Here is a 5,339-nt window from a genome sequence, read left to right as displayed (position 1 = left end):
GAGACGGAGTCTCGCTCTGTCGCCCAGGCTGGAGTGCAGTGGCGCGATCTCGGCTCACTGCAAGCTCCGCCTCCAGGGTTCACGCCATTCTCCTGCCTCAGCCTCCCGGTAGCTGGGACTACAGGCACGCGCCACCGCGCCCAGCTTTTTGTATTTTTAGTAGAGACGGGGTTTCACTGTGTTAGCCAGGATGGTCTCGATCTCCTGACCTCGTGATCTGCCCTCCTCGGCCTCCCAAAGTGCTGGGATTACAGGCGTGAGCCACCACGCCCGGCCCAGGTCACTTTTTTTTTTTTTTTTTTTTTTTTTTTTTGAGGCGGAGTCTCGCTCTGTCGTCCAGGCTGGAGTGCAGTGGCGCGATCTCAGCTCACTGCAAGCTCCGCCTCCCGGGTTCACATGATTCTCCTGCCTCAGCCTCCCAAGTAGCTGGGACTATGGGCACCCGCCACCGTGCCCGGCTAATTTTTTGTATTTTTAGTAAAGACGGGGTTTCACCATGTTAGCCAGGATTGTCTTGATCTCTTGACCTCGTGATCTGCCCGCCTCGGCCTCCCAAAGTGCTGGGATTACAGGCGTGAGCTACCGCGCCCGGCCCAGGCCACTTTTTTTGTTTTTGTTTTTGTTTTGTTTTGTTTTTTGGAGATGGAAAGTGGTGGGGAGATTTTTTTTGTTTTTGTTTTTGTTTTTTTTGAGGCGGAATCTTGCTTTGTCGCCAGGCAGGAGTGCAGTGGCTCACTGCAACCTCGGCCTCCTGGGTTCAAGCGATTCTCTTGCCTCCGCCTCCTGAGTAGCTGGAACTACAGGCTCGTACCACCACACCCAGCTAATTTTTGTATTTTTAGTAGAGATGGGGTTTCACCATGTTGGTCAAGATGGTCTCGATCTCTTGACTTCCTGATCCGCCCACCTCGGCCTTCCAAAGTGCTGGGATTACAGGCATGAGCCACCGACCCCTGCCAAGATTGGGTTTTAAAGTCTTAAAGCTATGGCAGGGTGCTGTGGCTCACCTTCCTTCTTTCATTGTCTCTCTCTCTCCTTACTTCCCTCCCTCCCTCCCTCCCTTCTTTTCTTTCTTCTTTCTTTCCTTTCTCAGACAGAGTCTTACTCTGCCACCCAGGCTGGAGTGCAATGGCATGATCTTGGCTCATTACAACTTCCTCCTCCTGGGTTCAAGTGACTCTCCCGCCTCAGCCTCCCAAGTAGCTGGGATTACAGGCATCCACCACCATGCCCAGCTAATTGTTGTATTTTTAGTAGAGATGGGGTTTCACCATGTTGGCCAGGCTGGTCTCGAGCTCCTGATCTCGGGTGAGCCACCCACCTCGGCCTCCCAAAGTGCTGGGATTACAGGCATGAGCCGCTGCGCCTGGCCTCCAGGCCACTTTTGACATGACAGTCCCAGGAGCAGCATCACCGGCCACCACATATCCAATCCGAGGGAGAGGAAGGAGGAAAGGACTTCTCCATGTGGATGTCCTCACCCAGCCTCGAGATTGTGACTTTCTGGAAACTTTAGTAACAAATGCTGCCTGTGCCAACAGCTTAGCACTTGGTTATACTGTTAATTAATTCCCAGAATCTTAGACACTAGGGTGGCAAATAGGATTTTATGAGTGCCTGAGTGCCAGAGTAGATTAGCAAGAGAAAAAACAAAAACAACAAAAAAAACAGAATGGAGAGGTTTCACTCTTGGACATGGAGTTTTGAGAAATCCTCCAGGGCCTGGTTCTCAGAGGGTGGTCCCTGGACCACCAGCATCAGTATCATCAGGGAACTTGCTAGAACCGTAAAACCTTGAGCCCCATTCCAGACCTGAGAATCAGAACCTGGAAGGTGGGGTCTGGTGAGGTGGGTTTCAGCCAACAAGCCCTGCAGAGCATTCCGAGGCATGTTCAAGTTTGAGAATCACTGATTTAGAGCCATGCTTCTCAAACCCCGCTGTGCCTGCCGGTCACCCAGGGATCTCGTTAGAAAGCAGATTCTGATCCAGTCGCCTAGGGAGGGTTCTAAGACTTTGCAGTTCTGACAAGCTCCCAGGTGACACAATACTGCTGGTCTTTGGAAAACTTTGTGTAGCAGAGATCTAGGCCTGCATTTCCCAGACAAGCTTTATGATGAAAGTCACCTGGGTGCTTATTAACTATACAAGTTACCAGGTCTCTCCCCTGGAAATTCCCGTTTTGTGGATCTGGCTTTGGGCCCAGGAATCCACTTTTTAAAACAACTGCTCTAAGAGTTTACCTTTAGGCAGATCATTAGAATCACCAGGGAATGTTTCAATGCAGATTCCCCAGCTCCAACCCAACCTACTGACTCAGAATCTCTGATGGTGCAGCCCTAAATTCTGAATTTTTTTTTAAAGAAAGTAAACCAGGCAGCCAGGCATGGTGGCTCACGTCTATAATCCCAGCACTTTGGGAGGCCTAAGCGAGTGGATAACAAGGTCAGGAGTTTGAGACCAGTCTGGCCAATATGGTGAAACCCCGTCTCTGCTAAAAATACAAAACTTAGCTGGGTATGGTGGTGGGTGCCTGTAGTCCCAGCTACTTAGGAGGCTGAGGCAGGAGAATCGCTTGAATCCGGGAGGCGGAGGTTGCAGTGAGCCAAGATTATGCCACTGCACTCCAGCCTGGGTGACAGGGTGAGACTCTATCTCAAAAAAAAAAAAAAAAAGTAAACCAGGCAATGCCGATGCCCAGCTAGGTTTAGAAACCCTTGGAATAGTTCAGACCTCTCGTTTTTCAAGTAAGGAACCGGAAACCTGGAGAGTGAGATGCCAAAGATTATGAAAGAAACTGGAAGGAAAGTGAAGACTGGAACAGAGATTTTCTCATTCCTGCTTGAGTGTTCTTCCAATGACTGTGTGTGTGTAGCTTTGAAAATACAAAGTATTGGGAATAGGAACTGTGATACAAACAAAGGTAAGTAGGACAGTGTAAGTCATGACTGCTACTCAGGGAGAGTAGAGGGAGTTTTTTAAAATGCCCCTAAAAAGGTGCACAAAGGATAGGGGCGTAGCCACTGGTGGGTGGGGAGGACCAAGACAGCCTGAGGTGTGTTAAGATTTCAAGGGGAGATGGCTGGGCGGGAGTAGCGAAGGGGAGCCACATCTGCGGGCACATGTGGAAGGACAGGTTGAGTATCCATCTGAGGCGGCCTGGCGTGGTGGCTCACACCTGTAATCCCAGCACTTTGGGAGGCTGAGGCGGGTGGATCACAAGGTCAGGAGTTCGAGACCAGCCTGGCCAATATGGTGAAACTCCGTCTCTACCAAAATTACAAAAATTAGCTGGGTGTGGTGGTGGGCACCTATAGTCCCGGCTACTAGGGAGGCTGAGGCAGGAGAATTGCTTGAACCTGGGAGGTGGAGGTTGCACTGAGCGGAGATAGCACCACTGCACTCCAGCCTGGGTGACAAAGCAAGACTCTATCACAATAATAATAATAATAATAATAATAAGTATCCATCTGAGGCAAGTGTACTAAACTGATGGGCAGGGCGGGGGCATTCACAGTTGCTGAGCAGAGCAGTGACAGGTCAGAGTTGTGTTTCAAATAGGCCTAAGGAGGACTAAGTTGTATTAACTAACTTGAATGGACTCAGCTGTAACATTGTCTGTCTTGAACACTACACTCTTTGGGGCCAAATGGCTGGTGAACCATGTGTACCCCAGATCACCAGCTCTTCATATCACCATACAAGCCAAAAATTCGTTTCAATTGAGCCATGACATGCAGGAAGAGACTGCCCAAAATTGCTTCTTCCTTTTTCTGTAACACTTAATATTCAAACTGTCTTTTTAACTCAGCAACACAGGATGATTTAAACTATAGACCTAGTGTTAATATTTCCTTACAGAGGTGGCAACAGCCACCAAAACAAACAAACAAAAAAGCTCATGTTCATCTCCACCCCCATATTTTAGACAGTGACATGAAGGCAATGGATTCTCAGCATTACAAGGCAAGACAGAACTTGAAGGAAGAAGGCTGGGAGGAAACCAAGGTTGAATGAACACTGACTCTGTGCTCAGCCCTGAGCAAGCAGTGGAAATGCCCCTGGGCTGTGAGCCAGGAATTCAAATCCCAGCTTGTAGAGCTGTTCTGGGGGTTAGAAGTTTGGGGTCCCTCATTGCTGCACTCATTCCAGGTTTGGGGCTGGCGCTGCCCTTCTGACCCCTCCCTAAGATGGACACAGGAGAAGGAGTGGGGAGAAGAAACAGGTGGCCAGAAGACACCTCGTTGAGGGCTCCCTCTGCTTGCAACAGGACCTGCTGAGGTTGCAGTTGAAGTGCTGGTCTTCCCAGAGAAAATAACCCCTCATTCTCAAAGGATGAGAGTGAGCCCTATGGGGCTGCATGCTCTTGGCCATGGGAGATCAACTGTGGTCACATAGAGTGTAATCAGTGTGTATTTATGGATCACTCACTACATGCAAGACTGGGACACGGCTGGGATTTACTGTGGGGCTGAAAGCAAGTCACTTAAAAAGGTAAAAATTCATGTCCTTTTAATCTACTTTTCAGCAGGGAACATCATGTCTGAATGCTCGTGGCCTCTGCCTGCCTCGTGGGATGGTGCTGGAAATTATACTCATGTTTAGATAGCATTCTCTGCAAGTGGCTGCTGTTGTCCTTCCATCATCAGCACAGGCAGGTGCTGGGAGTACCCACCTTGGGGTGGGGTGGCAAGAGAGGGCCAGCTTGTATCTGCCTCGTTGTCGTCCTTCCTTCCTGACTTGACTCTCTCCTCTGTGGCCTTCTCAGGAGTGGGATGTGGTTGTGAGGAGAATGTGTACTTTACCCCTCACCAGTCCAGAGAGGGGCACATAGCCCAAACCTCTCCCCTTCCCAGAAACCTGCAAGTCCCCCTGGGTGCGCCTGTGTGATGAGGCAGGCTCCGAGAGCCACAGGCTGGTGGGCCACTAGGGAAGCAGTAAAGGAAGACATTTTATGATTCTAGCTGGAGATAATGAATTGAAAAGCTGGTCTCTGTTTCTGGAAATGATGCCAGGAGGCCCTCAAAATAAACGCCCACCTGTCCTTCAGGTCTCAACACCTGTTGCTCTTGGGACAGAGACCCCAGGCCCAAAATAGGCACAGCTGCTATGGATGCTCGTCTTGCCCTCCTGGAGCTGAGACTGGGCCATGTTTGGAAATATGTCTCCCTCCATCCCCTCCTCCCATCCTCATTCGGAGCCTTAGGGCTTTAAGACGTGAGCTCTCATTGTTCAATTCCCACCTATGAGTGAGAATATGCGGTGTTTGGTTTTTTGTTCTTGCGATAGTTTACTGAGAATGATGGTTTCCAATTTCATCCATGTCCCTACAAAGGATATG

This window comes from Pan troglodytes, chromosome 19 (assembly GCF_028858775.2).
Source record: "Pan troglodytes isolate AG18354 chromosome 19, NHGRI_mPanTro3-v2.0_pri, whole genome shotgun sequence".
Classification (NCBI taxonomy): Eukaryota; Metazoa; Chordata; class Mammalia; order Primates; family Hominidae; genus Pan; species Pan troglodytes.
This window is presented reverse-complemented; position numbering follows the sequence as displayed.